Raw genomic sequence first — 12,944 nt, 5'->3', positions numbered from 1 at the left:
TATGAACAAGTTAAAAAAAGTGCTTAACCTTTTATACAGCGTTGTATAGTTTCATTTCCATTGCTAATGTTTTTAGGGCTGTGACACAAGGGGAGATTATTCGCTGCGCCACAAACCTTCCTTGTCGCGGGCGACTTACCTCCCCACAATGCCATCCCACCGGCTAGAATGTAAATCTCCGGTGGGATGGCATACACGGTGCCGCGATTTGCCGAAGTTGCTTTTAGAGGAAACTTCGGCGACTTCGGCAAATCGCGTACACTACGTATGCCATTACTGGCGATTTACATTCTAGCTGGTGGGATTACATTGCGGGGAGAATAGTCGCCTGCATCAAGGAAGATTTGTTGCGTGGCGACTAACCTCCCCGTGTGTCACAGCCCTTAACGTAGATTCATTATAATTAATTATGCCCCTTAGCCTTCTGAAATACCGATCATATATACCGGCATATGTGTAAAATCTTTATAGAGAAAGCAGCCTTTTAGCTTCACAGAGAAGAATACACTCCCTTCTTCTGTTATAGGGATATGGGAATCAAACTAATGAATAATGCGGTCACTTAGGGATTGTTAACTGCAAGGAAGAAAATGGCTAAGCCAGTTGTCTGGTGTTATTATGGAGCTGACCTACCCTCTATCCCAATAACAGCAGGGATCCTAAGCCACTGGGACAAACTCTTTGTCTTAACACTACCAGCTCCTATCACTGGTAAATATAAACAGCAGTAAATTATCGGGAGGCCCAACTTGATGGCTAAATTTGGATCCAAATGTATGATTGATGTTCCACCTGGACATCACTTGAACAATGGAAGAGTAACTGTTACAACCACGTTTTCATATATCGATAACAAAGGAGAAGAACTCAAGAGTAAAAAAGGAGTAGTAGCGCCCCGGCAGGATATTACTAGATTATTCATTGGTTCAGCGCACAAATTTACCATTCCTGGCTGGAAAGGAGGCGTCAATCTTCGGTTTTCCAGATCTTCCCAGTTTATTGTGCTGTAGAAAGCATGCTCCCTGATGTTCCCATTCAGTCCAAGCCGCTGAGTCTCATCATTCTCCAAAAGCTAAAGAGAAAAATAGTCCTTTATTTAAATATTGCAGATATTATGCTGGGTACCGCCTCCCACAAATAGGGGTAATAAGAATAACAAAAAGGAAGACTTTCTCTTTATATCTTAAAAATCCTTTATAGAAACAGTTCTATTGTGTTTTTGACAAGAAGGACTTGACTCAGTCATACATGTAACCATCAAGAACTACATCTTCTCATACAAACTACCAGTATTTTAATGCTTACAGAACTAAACTCCTTCTCAAAAATACTCCTGCTGGGTATACAGGTATCCCTGTAGGGGCTCAGGTGGGTGCATAGGCTGTACAGACTCTTTCTTAGACATTTCTGTACTGCGTATGCGCCCAGCTGGAACCAGTGCAGATGTTACCTGGAAAATCTGAAAAAGATGGTGAATATTTTAAAGAAGGAGGGCCAACATGTAGCAAAAGGATAAAACAAATTTGGACCCTGTAGACATTTTCTCTTACTTTGTCCGTTTAAAAAGTTTGCACCAGGGACACCTTTCATTCCTTCTTCTCCCAGTTTTCTATACACCTCTTCCCCAATATCGCTCAAATACCTTATCAAATGTTAATGTTTGGTTTCCTTTTTCCTGTTAATTGTTATCAATCACTTTTACTGTTACTTCAGGGTTAATAACCAATAAAAATAAAGTTATATAAAAGGTCATCATTACAGTAATATGAAATATATATGTGCAGACCTTTTGAGTTAAAAATGGGACACAAATGGGACCTCTGATACTTATGTATACCACAGCTATATACAATATTAAATACACTGCAATTCCCTTATGTATTCCTCTATTTAACTGCTGATATTTACCTTTGGCAGGAGGTCCAGCATTTCTTCGCTCATATATTGTGGGTAATTAGGTGTTCTCATTTTAATCATAAATCGTTGCCTAAAAAGGCTGCCTGAATGTGGAAAAGGCAATTCTCCTGTGGCCATTTCATACATTGTAGCCCCAAATGACCACCAATCCGCTCCTGCGTTATATTCTTCGCTCGATAGAATCTTTAAAGAAAATAATAAAAACAACTTAATTGGCTACTTATATTTGTGACTTTAATATGAAAACAAGGGTAGATTGGCATTTTTCTCCATAGGATTGCTGTTAACTGCTTCTCATTACTGTCAATAGGAATCACACTGCTGCTTATGGTATAGCGAGGCAATTCTTGCAAATAACCTGGCATGCCTTTTTGCTCTAACACTGGAACAACTGAGATATGACAGGAAGATACTGGTCTCTCCTCCCTACCACATAACTTTTCCTCCATCTCAATAATAGAATGTTAGGAAAGCTGTGTGACCCCTGTGTCAGAAAGACTTTTGGTACCCATTAGGTTAGAAGGCATTTATTTTGCTCAGTAACAAGTGCTAGATAGCGCAAGAATTCCCAGAAAGAATGGGGTGAGGCTAAACTCATAATTTGCTTCAGCTCTCTTAATGCATTTGCCAAACTGTTGACATAGGTTTAGGCACTTTGAACATCAAGTTTTAAACAGCCCAAGATTGCAGCACCAATGTGCCTTAAATTACCCCTAATAGAATTTAAGTATCTAAATGACCCGACATTGCATTGTGCCAGCACTTGTTAGATGATGGTTTCCCATGGCAGTGGGATCATCTAAGATGCTAATGCTATTCTATAGATTTTTTTTATACAAACCTTTCATCCTTATGTATGTATGTATATATATATATATATACACACACACACACTAGGTATATATTGTAAATATTAAAAACAAATTATGTCACCTCTGGTGCCCGGTATCCAGGGGTTCCTGCTAAGCCGCTCGTCTTCTTCTTGCCAATGAGGCCAACTTCAGCAATGCCAAAGTCGCAGATCTTAATATGGCCATCTTTATCTATCAGTATGTTGTCCGGCTTCAGATCACTGTAGGCGGAATATTAGGAACAATTTGCAATCGTATAAATGTACATAGAGTTTTGGGAAGGAAGTTAAGGATTTTCTAAGACGTTAAAGGATGGTAAAGGGCTACTTTAGAGTGTCTTTATAATCACATATTCTTAAGGTCACTGTCTTAGTGGTGGCAGGTAATTTATTATGTATTGCTGAGGAATACAGGAGATTATTTGTGGGAACTCTTGTCAGCTATGTAAAGGAAATAGAAATATTGCGCAGGGCTTCTTTGGCTCTTTTGAAACTTTGCAATGAGCTAAAAATTAACCACAAAAGAAGGTGGCAATCCAAAAGATCTTAACAGCTCTTGGTTATGGATCCCACAAAATGCTCTGTGCCACAGCAAGAAATTTAGAGTGTAGCAGTGATGAACTCTGTCATAGGAACCTTTGGTTTCCTGGATCTGCCCTTAGGCCAATGGCGTATGGGGAAATATCATGCAGTATGAAAAGCTGCAACAAGCTTCCTAAAAACTCCAGATTAGTAGCTGCTACCTGCATCTGGCTAGAAAAAGACTTGGAACATTTTATTGCCCACTTTTTCATATGCAGGCAGGGAGGACAAAATGCTGAAAATAAATGTACATAGAATAATAATCATGCTAACCCTGCAGGTGCAACTGTAGTATTGTGCATATATGCAATACTGAGCAAATTTAAGTGCAATTGCATCAGTATTTGCCTGTGTTTTGTTATCTGCCAGTAAGTGAGAAATTAAGTGGCAACAAAATCCACCGTGTGCCACTGCCCTTATAGATTTCTTTGAGGGCGTAATAGAACATTCTACACTTTAGCAATAAAACTTTATTATAGTTGACAGGTCGCTGCTTCTAATCCCGTCAGTATGACATAGGCCTTATGTGTATAACTGAATGACTGTATGTGTATAACTGAATGACTATATTTAATAAACTGACATCTCAAAGCATGTTACAAGACCGATCTGCTCACAGTGAGTGGAATCATGATAACAGTGACTAGTTTAGTTTAAAGAACACATTAAAGGTGTAACACAACATATTGAGATTTTACTGACCGATGAATGATTCCCTTGGAATGCAGGAACTGGAGGGCAACCACCATCTCAGCTGTGTAGAACCTTTCCAAAAAAGAAAATAATCATCATTCCTATATCTCATCAATTTCTCATCTCTCTTAATAACAGAAAAATGCACTAATTTGTGTATCCATTGGTGTATAGAGCACAAGGGCAAAAACTTATTTCACTTATTAAAGGGGCAGTATATCCCCTTGTTCAACATGACTGCAGGTTGTGCTTGTGGGGAACTTACTTTTTGTCTATTGTCTAACGAAAAGTTCTGTGGTTCTTATTATTTATTGAGCGGAACAGGGCAAACATGTTTGGCCCTTGCAAGGAAGAAGTAAAACTCAACCCCCCTTTTTTTACCCCAATATATATTGGTAACCCTATCTTAGCCCAAACTACATTTTCCGGCTAGTGATGGTAGAACATGAGTTACCCTGGTCTCCTTTTCCCAGATGGAACCTTGTAATATGAAAGAGGAAGAGAGTGGGTGTTGTGCCACTATACCCCTCTGCTGCAGTAATAAACATATAACAAAACAATTGATATGGTAGATATATAATGTTACATATATTCAAAGCAGAGTTTAACCCTCACACCACTATGGAGGCACTAGGTAGGTTTAAGATACACTTTTAGGTTGCCAGTTAGTGGTCCAGATCCCCTCCAACAGGACATTTTAGGAAGTATATACTATGCCAAAATCCCTTCAGGGAATCCCTTGCCCTCAGGGAGCCCTATCTGTAGCTATAAATCCTTAGGTGGAGCACAACGCTGCTCTTTCTAGCTATGTCTCATTATCTTACCTTCCTAGAAGATACTCCAGACAAAACTAGTCCATTATCTGAATAAACCTCATTCATAGGGCCCCTGTTCCCTGGCTTTATTTAGAAGGGTTTTCCCTCTATGACAGGACTCTTGTAAAATTGGGCCTTGTAAACACCAGGCTCCCTGGCACATATCCTCCAGTATTAAAGTGGTCACTAATTCTATGGGCCAATAACAAAGTTTCCACTTAGGTAACTTAAATACATTACCAGGACCTAGCAACTAGGGGATTAAATACAGTATATAATATAGAGTGATCTCTTGGGGGAGAGCTAAAAGCTCTAAAAAAAATGAAAAAAAAATGAAGTATTGCACCTGTTTTTTGTACTTTTGTACATTTACCCTGGAATTGTCATGTCTGCCTGATAATACTCACATGATGCTTGACATTGGTAGTTTTCCTTTGCAATCAATCATATCCCACATGGATTTCCCACTGCAATACTCCAGGACAAAGAAGGCTTCCAGCTGGTAAGGACAGATTAGGGGAATGTGAGACATGGGACACTACCACCCACAAATACAGCTGGCAATAAGATGAGATTCAAGGTACTTGCTTAATGATAAAACCATCCCAGATAGCTTGCGATGTCTGCAGTGACCTCTTCTCCCCCCCCCCCCCACCCTGCTGAACTGCACCACACACGGCTCCAAATAAGATGCAGAGCAGCGCTGTGGTCTGGTGGCTGCCATCTATGGCTGCTTCATGGCATCTTCCCAGCTCTCTGACTGCGATCATTGAATGGCACCAGCTCTTTGCCATACACTACTTTGCTGGGAAAGCAGCCATAGAATGCATCAGCCAACCCTGCTGCGCTACTTTCAATTTTAGTAACAGGGCAAATAGGGCAGTATTAGGGTAATGTGTGGTACCTTTCAGGAGGTGGGTGGGAGACCTCTGCAGGGGACTAAAGTTATATAAATAGGTTCATATATTTCAATGATAAATAATATCCCTGTAATACACACCATGAAGGCACCACTACTTTACACTAACGTGAATTTATTGACATTGACAAAGTAATTTTTTTGGTGAGTACTTAATGACGATAAGGTCTGGGAGTGCCAAGAACTAAATCTCAGACACACACATACAAAAGAAACATACATATACACATACAGTATGGTTACCTCTGTTTGCAAAACTGCATAAGAATGGCTTAAAATGCACATCCTCTGCTGATCTTCAAAAAATAGGCCTCTTTAGTGATGGTATAGGTGTTGGTCTTTGCAGACTTTTTCTTCAAGACCTTTATTGCTACCAGCTGTTTATTTGGTCTAAAAGTAGCCAACATCACCTAATAAAAATAAGAGAAGACATTTAATATCACAGAGTCTCTTGTAGAGATAAAATAATTCCATATTTAATAACTTGGAATATACTTCGCTCACCTGGCCAAAGCCTCCTTGTCCCAGCTCTGAGTGGAACTTATAGTTGTTGATATCCAGGGGATCAGGTCTTTTGATGTCCAAACAGGATCTCTTCTGTATACTTCCACCTTGTTAGAGAAAAAAAATCCCATTAGTAGCTCAATATCACATATAAACTGTACATACTAGTATATGTTTAATTTAATCAACAAGTATACATATGAAAAACAAAACATTTATATTACATTTATAACTGATAGGTATTACTTACCGACTTACATGTATGGCAACTTGCAACCCTCATTTTAAGCCTCAACGGCCAATATACATTTGTGAGAGGCAAGATGCAAACAACAATTGTACTATAAAGCGCCACATTTATTCTACTTTGCACCGTAACTCTCCTCATTTGTTCACAGAGCTCATAATAGAGTTGCGCTTCTCTATCTCTGTAAGGGTGAAGACACACGGAGCTACTAGTAGCAGCTCCTTTTTCCACGACTGCTAAACGCCAGAAAAAAACCTGCCAATACTGAGAACTGACTCTGCAAATATGCTCTACATGGCAAGTAGCTGTTACTAGTAGCGCCACGTGCCTTTACCCTAAGTGGATCTGCCTGTTTTTCTAAATGTTGCATTGAGGAGCAGTGGGATTTTAGCAGCACAAGGTATATATAGAAATTGGCAGTTAAACTTGCTGTTAGTTATTAGCAAATGAGGCAAAGGGTGAAGGGGGACATATAGGGAATAATAAGGTATATTCCCTGCCACACATAATAAAGATTCAGATAGGTAAAATGGCTCCTAATAACATTTACAATAAAGTCTTTAAATATGATAGAGACTTGGCAAAAGTGCTTAAAATTGCACTGAGCAATTTCCCATTTAGTTACAATGTACTGTATGTGTCTATTAAATATATACAAACAGTGCAGTGTTGTTTCCTCACCTTCTAAGGGGTCTTCTGGGCTCCTTGGTCTTTTATTCTCTCGTCCTTTTGCTCCGTGTTTCTTTCTTTACAGCTTTGTTGACTTTGCTTTTCTTTCTGTCCTTCTTCAGATTTTCTTGTAATGCTCCATCCTCACTGGTCTTCTTCTCTGCTTGGATTTCCCCTTACCTTCTGTTCTTCTTCAGATCTTCTCCTATTAATGCTCCCACCCTCACTGGTATTCTTCTCTGCTTGGCTTACTTTTCTTTCTGTTCTTCTGCAGATTCTCTCATTTTAAATCTTCCATCCTCGCTGCTCTTCTTCTCTACCTGGATTTGTTTATCTTTCTGTTGTTCTTTCAGATCTTCTCCTATTAATGCTCCCATCTTTAGTGGTCTTCTCTGTTTGGCTTTCCTTTTCTGTTTCTAACTGCCCTTCAAGTCTTCCCCTCTTATTTCTCACATCCTCGCTTGTCTTCTTTTTCTTTGTGTTTCTCTTCACTCCTTCTTCTTTTAATGCTCCTATTCTGAATTTTCTGTTCATTTCCGCAGCTTTTTGTTATCATTTTCTGCTTCTTTCTTTTCTATCTTCTGACTCCTTTCTTTGCTCCAATTCTTGTTGGGGCTTCTCTCTCCAAAGCTTTTTGCTACATTCTAATTCTCTCCAGATGGACTCCGACTCCTTTTCTTACTCAAACTCATGATGGTATCTTGTCCTACACTGTTTTTTATAAATTTATTTGCTCTCTCTCGCTATTTCTATAATATTAATACTCGCTGATCGAAAAACACTCCCTCTTCTACTCCCTATCCAAACGTCAGTTGGTCTGAACCCAGCAAATGGCAGTTAAGCTATTGTGAGGCATGTGACCAGCAGCAGTGGCATACAGGGCATCAGTGGCGTTACCATGGAGACATGCATGAACTAGAGAGCTGAAGACATACAAGCCTTTCTCCATGCAGAAGAAAACTTCTAACAGCAAAAAGCTCAAGTTGCCCAACTTAAAGAATATAAAAAGACCAGTAACAATATGTGCCAGCAGAGCTTTAATCTATGAATGATTTTTATTTGTAGAATGCTAGGTTATAAAGACAATGCTAGTAATGGAATATGAATAGGGGTGTGACCATAATATATCACATCATACGCTTACACTTGTCTAACCGCGTAGTTTTTTAGGAGCTACCTGTATTTATACCTCCTAATAGGGGTGCAGCAGGGGGTGATCTGGATCAAATGGAGCATGGTTTGGATTAGGTTGAATCGGCACGGACTGGCCAGAACAGCGATGTGTCCAGAAATCCCCCTTGTACACTTCGAGGCACTTAATAACATGAATGAATGCTCAGGTTATTTATGGGCTGACTCAGGGTAGACACAATACAAACAGTATATATATATGTATATGTGATCTCATTCAAGGATTCTATGCCTGTGTTTGTTCCACAGTCAAACAGTGTTAGCTATAATAACCAATTTTGGAAGCACAAAAAGCTGTATATGTGGGTGCAAACCATGGGCCGGGTGCAAAATGCAAAAGTATGTAAAGTTCTAAAGTTAAGCAGAGATTTCCATAACTACCTATGCAATCAAAAGGAAGAATGATCAGACAGTTTTAAAGCAGTATTTTTAACTGCAATGTGATTTTATTTTATGTCATAATGTAACTGCAATGTGATAATTAATTATAAAGTATAAGGCACGGTTGATAAAGGGCACAGCCTGAAGCACGTAGTTTGGTATCACTTCTACAATAAAATCACATTGCAGTAATAAATACTGCTTTAAACTGTCTGATCATTATTATCCTTTTGGCTCCATAGGTGCACAGACACCTTTAGTATCGGCAGCAGTCACAAATATGGCTGAGACCAGGGTTTTATTTTTTATGTTCCCACTACATTAAAGGCAGTATACTGTGTAAAGCAGGACGTAACTATAGAAGAAGAAGAAATTGGTGGCCAGGGGGACCCAGGAGTGTAAGGGGCCCAGGGAGGTAAACAAAACAGGGATCCACAAATCCATTGGTTACTCGAGAGTAAAATATTTACAGGTTTGTGAGTTTTTTAGGAGCTGCACCCCATAGCACTTAATTGTACTTTATAAGGTAAACAAAACAGGGATCCACAAATCCATTGTTACTCGAGAGTAAAATATTTATGGGTTTTATGAGCCTTTCCAGCAAAATCCAATAAATCTGTTGATTCTTCTCTGATCACTTTATTGTCTATATATTCCTTTCTTCATCACCTGATATCTCTCTCTTTCCTCATGTTTAAAATGCCTTTATTGCATACATCTTTGTGCATTCCAGCTAATGCCCTAAGATTTATGCAATAAAGGCATTTTAAACAAGAAATATTAATAGTGCTATTCTAAACTGTATTTCATCTGGATATACCAAGGGAAGTGGCCCATGAAAGATCTGAAAATTGTTCGTTTTTTATATTTTTCTTTTAATCTGTATATTTTGAGCTAGTGGTACAACGTATCTTGGTTTTATTTATTTTAAGTACCAAAATTTACTCCCTACAGTATAAAATATGTATTTTAAATGTGGAGATTTGCATTCTGAAAGCAAAACAGACTCTTTTCAAATAGGTGTCAGCAAAGAGGAAAAGCTGCATCACAGCAATCTTCCATAAAAATGGAAGTTTATTTAGTTTTTTTATACAACTAGGCTGAAATACCTATTCATTTCTATACACGCCTATAATACACAAGGGCCATGAATGTCCTGTAAATTATATGCTGATAAACAGTGCTTAGTGATGTCATCGGTTATAATCAGGGTCGGACTTGGGCCCACCGGGGCTCCCACCCAGGCACCCTGCAGGTGCCCCCGCCGCTACCTCCCCTAATCCCCCCCAAGGGCCCCCCTAACCCCCTGCAGGGTCCCCCACCCAACGTCCTCTCCTGAGCGCATAAATTTAATGCGTCGGGAGGAACGGTCAGGCGTGCCGGCAAGGTCGGGTCTGGTCGCCGGGCCTAGGATTTTCCAGGTGTCCCGGCAGCCCAGTCCGACCCTGGTTACAATCAGTGCTTAATGATGTAATTTCTTTCTCAAACTTGTGTATTATAATAAATAATGTTGCTCCTGTTGTAAAATATGAGGATATTAAAGTCACCTTGGAGTTCCTTGACCTGTATAAACACTCTCCTTCGAATGTGCCTTTATATGGTTATGGAACTCCTTTGTAACTTATAATATGCAATATATTTTACAGTGTGGGTACATTATTCTCTATATAACTTGTGTCATAAGGCTATAGTAATAGTATGTAATGATTTAATACCAATGGTTTATATCCTTAATTTCTGGTCTCTTATGAAAGTTTCAGAGAGATCTAATGTGATGGCGGGTCTGTGGCCTCCATTAAAGTGGAGTGCTGCAATAACCACTTATTTGTTTTACATGAATAAATACAAAAGATCCCTGAGGTATATGAAACTGCTTATCAGTTTAGAAGGTTCACCAGGGAATGATGTTTTTTTTTTGTTTTGTGTTTTTTATTTTCTAGGCATCCGCCTTACAAATGTGAGATCTGCAACAAGGCATTACTCAGAGGTGTCCCTGGAATCTCACCTTAAGCAAATCCACGGGGTTCAGCAGGGTTACGCTTACAAACAACGCAGGGATAAGCTCTTTGTCTGTGAGGATTGTGGCTACACTGGACCCTCCCAAGAGGACTTGTACCTACATGTTTATGATAGCACCCAGGAAACGCTTTCCTCAAGAAAACCACCAAAAAACTGGCAGCCATTTTACAAACCAAAATCAAATCTGTTCTTCAGATAAAGTCCACAGCACAAGAAGAGGTGGAGGCAGAGTGAGAAGACAAACGGTGCTTAGACAGATGTTTACAGAGTTTATTAACTTTATGAAACCATTTTTTATTGCCTATTTTATTGCTTTTTTTTAAAGTGGGGAGATTTCTAAATTATACAATGAACTCACCGTGGTTGGATATCTTTTTTTACATTATGACAAATGATTGGCCAAAAATGTATTCAAGTATACATTTTAGAATATGATTATCTCGTGAATGTGGTATGAACTGTACAATTGTATAGCAGTGTAAATAAATATATTAGCCCTTAAATTGAAGTATAATGCTAGTAGGTGCCTTTCTCAATAATACTGAGTAGATTCTCTTATTTCACATGGGTTACAGTTTGAATTTTGTGATAAAATGATTGCTGTGTTTTCCCTGCCATCCTCTTGATACATTTAATCCAGTTCACACACATCTGCTTATTTGTGGAGGTGAGAGCATTATGTGGCAATGCAGTGCATCCCTGTGGCAGTCGTAATGCCATCAGACAGACAGAAGGACTGCAGCACCACATTATTTCAGTCAGATCAAGAATAATTTCCCCTTTTATTCCTATGGATATAAATTGATTCCCACTTGCAGCGGGAGACCAAACACTGAAGTGCGTGTGGCCTTATACAGGTGGAATAGGCATTTTGTGGTGCATCTGGTACATAGTGCTCACCGCTTATTTCAGTGGAGATAATGATATGGCATTTCTGGCAATAAAGTCTGCTCCATCCATATTATAACATCCCAATATTCCTACATTCATGTGCTTATGGGTGAATATATGTTTTTATAACATATTTATATTGTGTGTAACTGACTCACTGGTTAATGCATAATTTTGTTCATGGAATATATATCAAAATATTACACACCTGCCATTTCTTATGGGAACATTTTATATTTTATCTATAACTTCCTTCTAAAAAGAACACTTACAAAAGAATGTCCTATAGATGCTACTGCGGAATGAAATATGTATCTTGCAATAATAATAATATCAGAAAGCGCCTTTGTGTTTAACTTGTACATCTAGCAAGTGGCGAAAGTTTTGGGGCCCTGCCCCCGCAGTTTTTTTTTTCGGACCCCAACCAAACACCCCCGCACTGGCTGAAATCATGGGCGGCACCCCACGACACACAAAAATTTGCGGGTGACCTCTGTGGCCGTGGGGTCTGTTGTGTCTGTAGTTGTGCTACTGCATGTAGTTGGTGGACAGACAGACGCAAGTAATCACCTGTTTATTCAGTGGGTTGACAGCTCATTAATATGCATGGTATTAAGCTGGGAATTAATTACTGCAACAAACATTCATGCTATGTCACACATGAGTTTTCGCCTCCAACTAAAAACGCAGATACATTATGTAGCATTGTGTATCAGTCACAGAGAAAATATCACAAATGACATTAGCCTGAACGTGGCTTGGCAGCAGGTAGAATGAAATGATAATACTAAGATACTGGATCTCCCCGCGTACCCTGCCCTAAAGAGGCACACAAGAAAAACTATTAGCCATTCCCAATATGCACATCTAAAGACAGAAAGGAATATACCTTTAACACTGCCTTTTGTGCTACTTATATTACTGAGACTTTTCCCAAAAAGCTTGCAAACAGAAGCCTGCGGTTCCACTTCCGGCTGGTTTCTCTGCAGGAAAAGGCCTTTATATACCCAATCCAGCTATCTAACATTATAAATATACTCCCAGTGTTCATAGGAAATAATAATACTAGAACACATCAGCAACATATTCTAAATGCCTGCGCTTGGGCTGGTTTACGCTGTTTTAACTCTTATTCATAGTAACAACATATTTAGACTAATTGCTGTTTAATAAAGTGAATAGTAGCATAAGGCTTACTCGAACCTAAAACTGGCAAGGCCACAGTCATTATTAGGCTGACTAATGCATTTGTGGCAGTAGGATTTA

At 39.2% G+C, this 12,944-nt stretch overlaps 1 protein-coding gene across 1 annotated transcript in view; it reads left to right on the top strand.

Annotated features, from left to right (window-relative positions):
• LOC105945182 (transcription factor Ovo-like 2) overlaps nucleotides 1-12,944 on the top strand; it is a 122,908-nt gene that overhangs the window by 25,112 nt on the left and 84,852 nt on the right. The window lies entirely within an intron of this gene.

Source organism: Xenopus tropicalis, chromosome 5 (genome assembly GCF_000004195.4).
Source record: "Xenopus tropicalis strain Nigerian chromosome 5, UCB_Xtro_10.0, whole genome shotgun sequence".
Lineage (NCBI taxonomy): Eukaryota > Metazoa > Chordata > Amphibia > Anura > Pipidae > Xenopus > Xenopus tropicalis.
This window is presented reverse-complemented; position numbering and strand designations above follow the sequence as displayed.